Consider the following 10025-nt stretch of genomic DNA (forward strand, 5'->3'; position numbering starts at 1 on the left):
GTGTTGTTTTCACCACATCTACTGCTTGATCCCAGGAAGGAAGTGTGTGTGTGTGTGTGTGTGTGTGTGTGTGTGTGTGTGTGTGTGTGTGTGTGTGTTCTCTAGTGCCACCCGGTGGACTGATATAAGCCCCACAGTGCAGCAGTAGGGTGAAAAGTGTCAGGTTTCACTCCCTCTCACTCTGCATAACACACGTGTGTAACAAGTGAGGCTACGAGGTCTCAGGCACTAGCGCCAGGGGTCAAAGGTCACCTCGGTGGGGTTATGAGCTCCTTGAGCAGCCTAGTAATTGGTTATAAGGAGACACTTCCAGGTGTAGACGTGAACTGTCGGACCATCTGGAGCTCTGGAGAGAATCTGAGGGATACTGACAGCGAAGACCCGTCCGGTCGGAGTGAGTTCCTCATTCGTCCTCTGACTGGAGACGCAGCTGAATTCCTCTGGTGGTGATCATCAAACTGGAGGTCAGGGACCCGGAGGAGTTACAAGCGTGAGGAATTATTCTCCAAACTCACCAAAAAAACTTTTGTCAGAGTTAAAAGTGCATTTCTGGTTCCTGTGTGTCTGCAGCTGAGGTGTGTTGGAAGCTTCAAGATGAACCGAATGTCCTGAACATTTCAGCGAAGTAATGGACGACGAATCGCAAAGGCGATGGCTGTTGATTTTGTGGCTGCTGCAGCCTGAACACAGCCTGGTCCACTGGACTGCAGCCAGCCACTGAGGAGATTCCTCTCTTTTCCAGGGTTTGGATGCCTCCGTGCCGGTGCATTCAGGCCATCTGTCCAACAAACGCACAGCTTCTTCCTTGAAGTGATACTTCATCATCAAAGGTGTGTTTCACCTTCAAAGTACCAGCTAATAGGAGTCATGAGCTCACAGAGATGCTCAGAACCAGCCACGTATATTTAGCTTGAAGCTAACAGAGACTGATGCTAACAGCAGCGAAACTGTCCAGAAACGTCTGGACACCAACTCTCCAGGGGGTCTGGTAGAGTCCAGGTCTCCTTGATCCAGCTGGAGGATCAGGGATCCACCAACACCTGGACTGGAGATTGAAGCTGAATAACAGTTTTGACGCCTCAATGAACTCGTGCTGAATGCTTGTTGTAGGTCGATCCATGCAGTACTTATTTCAGTTTCATTTACCATCCATCCATCCCTCCCTCCATCCATCATCCATCCATTTTCTCACGCTTATCTGTCGGGGGGTGGAACCTCAATCAGCTGACATTGGGTTCACCCTGGACAGGTCACCAGTCTGTCGCAGGGCCAACAGCAGCAATTTGGGGTTCAGTATCTTGCTCAAGGACACTTGGACATGGTCACCGGGGGAAGTGGGGATCGAACCATTGACCCTTCAGTTGCTGGACAGCCCCTCTACCTCGGAGCCACCCCCCCCTTACTAACAGCAGTTCTGTAAAATAACTAGCTAACTAGCTTGTACAACACAGAGGTCCAGTGTTCTGTGTATAAATTTACACACGTTTCCTGTGTTCAGCTCACTTTAATCTCCTTGTTTGCTATGAGAACCACATGAGTCTCCAAAGCTCATCAGTGTTGAAACGGAGGGAAAATCTGGGAGTCCAGTCACGGTTGGCTGTCCTTTCCCTCAGCATGGCGGAACGTTGGCCGCTCCATCGAGACTCGCTGACTGAACCCTCATTGTTTCCCTGAGAAGCATGTGGGTGATGCCACCCAGCGGTGGCGTGGACCAAACAGGAAAAGATGAGCGTTCTGGTGGTTGGAGCAGTGACTCCGGAGAAAGGTGGGGAGCGTTTATGGCTCTGTTGCTCAATGTGAAACTCATTACTACCTCCAACTTTTGTGGTTCTTGTGGAAAAATGCAGTGCCAGCAGAGTGAGTCATGGCTGCTGCTGCTGCAGTGAAGCCCAGCCGTCCTCCATTGTGGTCCTCTGGCTTCAGCCCACGCCAGCTCCACTGAGCCAACCACAACGACATGACTGTTCACCGCCAGGACCGGTTCAGCCACAAGACTCGATTAAATGATCTTTTTCTTGGGTTTCTGAACATCAAAGCTCACTTTGAAGCCCACAATTATGATTTCACTCATCTACAAACGACTCCATTAGATGAAACCAGTGGAACAGCCACATCGTTTTTCTTGAAATTTCTTGGTAGAAATCTTGCCAATGGCCTCCTCTCTAGGAACAGCCCTTCTATGCTCCTCCCCCTCAAACACGCACGCACACACTGCCACTGGTCGATGTAGGATGCCCAACAACCCTGTTTGTCTTCAGACGCCTGACAATTTCCTGCTGTCCCTGATGAATTTATGAACAGAAGACTGCTCACTTGGTGCAAACGGTCCAGTCAGAGTGAAGATCTCCCCTGCAAGAGCTTCGCTTCCCAGGACCGCCCCCAGAGCTGCTTTCCATGAAACAGGAGGCGATCGCTGGTGTGGCATCTGTCGCCCGTGCACAGCACCACCTGCTGGTCTCCGTTGCAGTGGCAACATCCTGGTGAACAATATCTCCATCCATGTACACTTACGCTGTGTTAGTCACCTTTTCACTTCCTGACCTTCACCAGACAGCTGAGGTTGGTGTGATGTGGGTGTGTCTTCTGTCTCTTACTCTCTTCGCACTGTCCTAGAGTGGCCAGGGCAGAAGTCTCTGGGCAGGAGAGCAGCCTCTCTCTACCAGGTGTGTAAAATAATGTCTGGAAAAAAAGAAGAGGAGTGACGGACGAGTGTGATGAAGTCGAGGCGAAGACAGATTCCCATCCTTTCATCCCTGAACGGAACCATGAATGGTGATTTGCTGTGTTTCCTGCTGCTGATTCTTTGCTTTCCTTCACACTCGGCCAGCAGCCTGCACGTTGGAATCAAGAAGCTGGTTTGTGTTGGCAAACGAGCTCAACTCACACTGAGCCGCTACGGAAACTATGACTCATTCTTTGTCAAAACTTTCATTTCTATGTACTACAGGACTATTTAACAAGACTATAATCAATATTTGCCATGACTGGTCAGTTGACAGTGGTAGGGTTTGACCCAGACATTTGAAAACAGGATTTAGCTGCTCTGGAAAGTTTTGGGGTTCATTATTTTATCTGCTGAAAATCAGGCTGGAAGCTCTGTGGGCCCTGCTGAGCCGGACTGATGAGCCAAGCCCTCCGCCCACGTCACTGCAGCGGTGCTGACACCGAGCTCACGTGCTCTGGTTCAGATAATCTCTAAACGCCACTGTAGGCGACGCTTATAATATAGGTTATATATATAGGTTATTATAGGTCTATAGAGTTATAGTTTTAGCTATGGTTATATAGAGTTATAGTTTTAGCTATAGTTACATACAGTTATAGTTTTAGCTATGGTTACATACAGTTATAGTTTTAGCTATAGTTACATACAGTTATAGTTTTAGCTATGGTTACATACAGTTATAGTTTTAGCTATAGTTACATAGAGTTATAGTTTTAGCTATAGTTACATACAGTTATAGTTTTAGCTATGGTTACATACAGTTATAGTTTTAGCTATGGTTACATCCAGTTATAGTTTTAGCTATGGTTACATCCAGTTATAGTTTTAGCTATGGTTACATAGAGTTTTAGTTTTAGCTATGGTTACATAGAGTTATAGTTTTAGCTATAGTTACATAGAGTTATAGTTTTAGCTATAGTTACATACAGTTATAGTTTTAGCTATGGTTACATACAGTTATAGTTTTAGCTATAGTTACATACAGTTATAGTTTTAGCTATGGTTACATACAGTTATAGTTTAAGCTATAGTTACATACAGTTATAGTTTTAGCTATAGTTACATACAGTTATAGTTTTAGCTATAGTTACATACAGTTATAGTTTTAGCTATAGTTACATACAGTTATAGTTTTAGCTATGGTTACATACAGTTATAGTTTTAGCTATATAGAGTTATAGTTTTAGCTATAGTTACATACAGTTATAGTTTAAGCTATAGTTACATACAGTTATAGTTTTAGCTATAGTTACATACAGTTATAGTTTTAGCTATGGTTACATACAGTTATAGTTTTAGCTATGGTTACATACAGTTATAGTTTAAGCTATAGTTACATACAGTTATAGTTTTAGCTATGGTTACATACAGTTATAGTTTTAGCTATAGTTACATACAGTTATAGTTTTAGCTATGGTTACATACAGTTATAGTTTTAGCTATGGTTACATACAGTTATAGTTTTAGCTATGGTTACATACAGTTATAGTTTTAGCTATGGTTACATACAGTTATAGTTTTAGCTATGGTTACATACAGTTATAGTTTTAGCTATGGTTACATACCGTTATAGTTTTAGCGATAGTTACATACAGTTATAGTTTTAGCTATGGTTACATCCAGTTATAGTTTTAGCTATAGTTACATAGAGTTATAGTTTTAGCTATGGTTACATCCAGTTATAGTTTTAGCTATGGTTACATAGAGTTATAGTTTTAGCTATGGTTACATAGAGTTATAGTTTTAGCTATAGTTACATACAGTTATAGTTTTAGCTATGGTTACATACAGTTATAGTTTTAGTTACATACAGTTATAGTTTTAGCTATAGTTACATACAGTTATAGTTTTAGCTATAGTTACATACAGTTATAGTTTTAGCTATGGTTACATACAGTTATAGTTTTAGCTATGGTTACATACAGTTATAGTTTTAGCTATAGTTACATACAGTTATAGTTTTAGCTATAGTTACATACAGTTATAGTTTTAGCTATGGTTACATAGAGTTATAGTTTTAGCTATAGTTATATACAGTTATAGTTTTAGTTGTATACAGTTATAGTTTAAGCTATGGTTATATACAGTTATAGTTTTAGTTATATACAGTTATAGTTTTAGCTATAGTTACATACAGTTATAGTTTTAGCTATAGTTACATACAGTTATAGTTTTAGCTATGGTTACATAGAGTTAAAGTTTTAGCTATAGTTATATACAGTTATAGTTTTAGTTGGATACAGTTATAGTTTTAGCTATGGTTATATACAGTTATAGTTTTAGTTATATACAGTTATAGTTTTAGCTATGGTTACATACAGTTATAGTTTCTGCTATGGTTACATAGTTATAGTTTTAGCTATAGTTATATACAGTTATAGTTTTAGTTGTATACAGTTATAGTTTTAGCTATAGTAACATACAGTTATAGTTTTAGTTACATACAGTTATAGTTTTAGTTATATAGAGTTATAGTTTTAGCTATAGTTACATACAGTTATAGTTTTAGCTAGGGTTAAATACAGTTATAGTTTTAGCTGTAGTTACATACAGTTATAGTTTTAGTTACATACAGTTATACTTTTAGTTATATAGAGTTATAGTTTTAGCTATAGTTACATACAGTTATAGTTTTAGCTAGGGTTAAATACAGTTATAATATTAGCTGTAGTTACATACAGTTATAGTTTTAGCTGTAGTTACATACAGTTATAGTTTTAGTTATATACAGTTATAGTTTTAGTTATATACAATTATAGTTTTAGCTATAGTTACATACAGTTATAGTTTTAGTTACATACAGTTATAGTTTTAGTTATATAGAGTTATAGTTTTAGCTATAGTTACATACAGTTATAGTTTTAGCTAAAGTTATATACAGTTATAGTTTTAGCTATGGTTATATAGAGTTATAGTCTTAGCTATGGTTATATAGAGGTATAGTTTTAGTTATATGGAGTTATAGTTTTAGCTATAGTTACATGCAGTTATAGTTTTAGTTATACACAGTTATACTTTCAGCTATGGTTACATACAGTTATAGTTTTAGCTATAGTTATATACAGTTATAGTTTTAGTTGTATACAGTTATAGTTTTAGCTATGGTTATATACAGTTATAGTTTTAGTTATATACAGTTATAGTTTTAGCTATGGTTACATACAGTTATAGTTTCTGCTATGGTTACATAGTTATAGTTTTAGCTATAGTTATATACAGTTATAGTTTTAGTTGTATACAGTTATAGTTTTAGCTATAGTAACATACAGTTATAGTTTTAGTTACATACAGTTATACTTTTAGTTATATAGAGTTATAGTTTTAGCTATAGTTACATACAGTTATAGTTTTAGCTAGGGTTAAATACAGTTATAATATTAGCTGTAGTTACATACAGTTATAGTTTTAGCTGTAGTTACATACAGTTATAGTTTTAGTTATATACAATTATAGTTTTAGCTATAGTTACATACAGTTATAGTTTTAGTTACATACAGTTATAGTTTTAGTTATATAGAGTTATAGTTTTAGCTATAGTTACATACAGTTATAGTTTTAGCTAAAGTTATATACAGTTATAGTTTTAGCTATGGTTATATAGAGTTATAGTCTTAGCTATGGTTATATAGAGGTATAGTTTTAGTTATATGGAGTTATAGTTTTAGCTATAGTTACATGCAGTTATAGTTTTAGTTATACACAGTTATACTTTCAGCTATGGTTACATACAGTTATAGTTTTAGCTATAGTTACATACAGTTATAGTTTTAGTTATATAGAGTTATAGTTTTAGTTATATGGAGTTATAGTTTTAGCTATCGTTACATACAGTTATAGTTTTAGCTATGGTTATATAGAGTTATAGTTTTAGCTATAGTTACATACAGTTATAGTTTTAGCTATAGTTATATAAAGTTATAGTTTTAGTTATATACAGTTATAGTTTAAGTTATGGTTATATACAGTTATAGTTTTAGTTATATACAGTTATAGTTTTAGCTATGGTTACATACAGTTATAGTTTTAGCTATAGTTACATACAGTTATAGTTTTAGTTATATAGAGTTATAGTTTTAGCTATAGTTACATACAGTTATAGTTTTAGTTACATACAGTTATAGTTTTAGTTATATAGAGTTATAGTTTTAGCTGTAGTTACATACAGTTATAGTTTTAGTTACATACAGTTATACTTTTAGTTATATAGAGTTATAGTTTTAGCTAGGGTTAAATACAGTTATAGTTTTAGCTGTAGTTACATACAGTTATAGTTTTAGTTACATACAGTTATAGTTTTAGTTATATACAGTTATAGTTTTAGCTGTGGTTACATACAGTTATAGTTTTAGCTATAGTTACATACAGTTATAGTTTTAGCTGTAGTTACATACAGTTATAGTTTTAGTTACATACAGTTATAGTTTTAGTTATATAGAGTTATAGTTTTAGCTATAGTTACATACAGTTATAGTTTTAGCTAGGGTTAAATACAGTTAAAATTTTAGCTGTAGTTACATCCAGTTATAGTTTTAGCTGTAGTTACATACAGTTATAGTTTTAGTTATATACAGTTATAGTTTTAGTTTTATACAGTTATAGTTTTAGCTATAGTTACATACAGTTATAGTTTTAGTTACATACAGTTATAGTTTTAGTTATATAGAGTTATAGTTTTAGCTATAGTTACATACAGTTATAGTTTTAGCTAAAGTTATATACAGTTATAGTTTTAGCTATGGTTATATAGAGTTATAGTCTTAGCTATGGTTATATAGAGGTATAGTTTTAGTTATATGGAGTTATAGTTTTAGCTATAGTTACATGCAGTTATAGTTTTAGTTATACACAGTTATACTTTCAGCTATGGTTACATACAGTTATAGTTTTAGCTATTGTTACATACAGTTATAGTTTTAGTTATATAGAGTTATAGTTTTAGTTATATGGAGTTATAGTTTTAGCTATAGTTACATACAGTTATAGTTTTAGCTATGGTTATATAGAGTTATAGTTTTAGCTATAGTTACATACAGTTACAGTTTTAGTTATATACAGTTATAGTTTTAGCTATGGTTATATACAGTTATAGTTTTAGTTATATACAGTTATAGTTTTAGCTATGGTTATGTACAGTTATAGTTTTAGTTATATACAGTTATAGTTTTAGCTATGGTTACATACAGTTATAGTTTTAGCTATAGTTACATACAGTTATAGTTTTAGTTATATAGAGTTACAGTTTTAGCTATAGTTACATACAATTATAGTTTTAGTTACATACAGTTATAGTTTTAGTTATATAGAATTATAGTTTAAGCTATAGTTACATACAGTTATAGTTTTAGCTAGGGTTAAATACAGTTATAGATTAAGCTGTAGTTACATACAGTTATAGTTTTAGTTACATACAGTTATACTTTTAGTTATATAGAGTTATAGTTTTAGCTATAGTTACATACAGTTATAGTTTTAGCTAGGGTTAAATACAGTTAAAATTTTAGCTGTAGTTACATACAGTTATAGTTTTAGCTGTAGTTACATACAGTTATAGTTTTAGTTATATACAGTTATAGTTTTAGTTATATACAGTTATAGTTTTAGCTATAGTTACATACAGTTATAGTTTTAGCTAGGGTTAAATACAGTTAAAATTTTAGCTGTAGTTACATACAGTTATAGTTTTAGCTGTAGTTACATACAGTTATAGTTTTAGTTATATACAGTTATAGTTTTAGTTATATACAGTTATAGTTTTAGTTATATAGAGTTACAGTTTTAGCTATAGTTACATACAATTATAGTTTTAGTTACATACAGTTATAGTTTTAGTTATATAGAATTATAGTTTAAGCTATAGTTACATACAGTTATAGTTTTAGCTAGGGTTAAATACAGTTATAGATTTAGCTGTAGTTACATACAGTTATAGTTTTAGTTACATACAGTTATACTTTTAGTTATATAGAGTTATAGTTTTAGCTATAGTTACATATAGTTATAGTTTTAGCTAGGGTTAAATACAGTTAAAATTTTAGCTGTAGTTACATACAGTTATAGTTTTAGCTGTAGTTACATACAGTTATAGTTTTAGTTATATACAGTTATAGTTTTAGTTATATACAGTTATAGTTTTAGTTATATAGAGTTATAGTTTTAGCTATAGTTACATACAGTTATAGTTCTAGCTAAAGTTATATACAGTTATAGTTTTAGCTATGGTTATATAGAGTTATAGTCTTAGCTATGGTTATATAGAGGTATAGATTTAGTTATATGGATTTATAGTTTTAGCTATAGTTACATGCAGTTATAGTTTTAGTTATATAGAGTTATAGTTTTAGTTATATGGAGTTATAGTTTTAGCTATAGTTACATACAGTTATAGTTTTAGTTATATAGAGTTATAGTTTTAGTTATATGGAGTTATAGTTTTAGCTATAGTTACATACAGTTATAGTTTTAGTTACATACAGTTATAGTTTTAGTTATATACAGTTATAGTTTTAGTGATATAGAGTTATAGTTTTAGCTATAGTTATATACAGTTATAGTTTTAGTTATATAGAGTTATAGTTTTAGCTATAGTTACATACAGTTATAGTTTTAGTTATATACAGTTCTAGTTTTAGTTATATAGAGTTATAGTTTTAGTTATATAGAGTTATAGTTGTAGCTATGGTTACATACAGTTATAGTTTTAGCTATAGTTACATACAGTTATAGTTTTAGTTACATACAATTATAGTTTTAGCTATAGTTACATACAGTTATAGTTTTAGTTATATAGAGTTATAGTTTTAGCTATAGTTACATACAGTTATAGTTTTAGTTACATACAATTATAGTTTTAGCTATAGTTACATACAGTTATAGTTTTAGTTACATACAGTTATAGTTTTAGTTATGGAGTTATAGTTTTAGCTATAGTTACATACAGTTATAGTTGTAGCTAGGGTTAAATACAGTTATAGTTTTAGCTGTAGTTACATACAGTTATAGTTTTAGTTATATACAGTTATAGTTTTAGTTATATACAGTTATAGTTTTAGCTATAGTTACATACAGTTATAGTTTTAGCTTAAGTTATATACAGTTATAGTTTTAGCTATGGTTATATAGAGTTATAGTCTTAGCTATGGTTATATAGAGGTATAGTTTCAGTTATACACAGTTATACTTTCAGCTATGGTTACATACAGTTATAGTTTTAGCTATAGTTACATACAGTTATATTTTTAGTTATATAGAGTTTTAGTTTTAGTTATATAGAGTTATAGTTTTAGCTTTAGTTACATACAGT

This window comes from Aulostomus chinensis, chromosome 12 (genome assembly GCF_037954235.1).
Source record: "Aulostomus chinensis isolate RoL2024-O1b breed Wild chromosome 12, RoL_Achi_v1.0, whole genome shotgun sequence".
NCBI classification, from domain to species: Eukaryota; Metazoa; Chordata; class Actinopteri; order Syngnathiformes; family Aulostomidae; genus Aulostomus; species Aulostomus chinensis.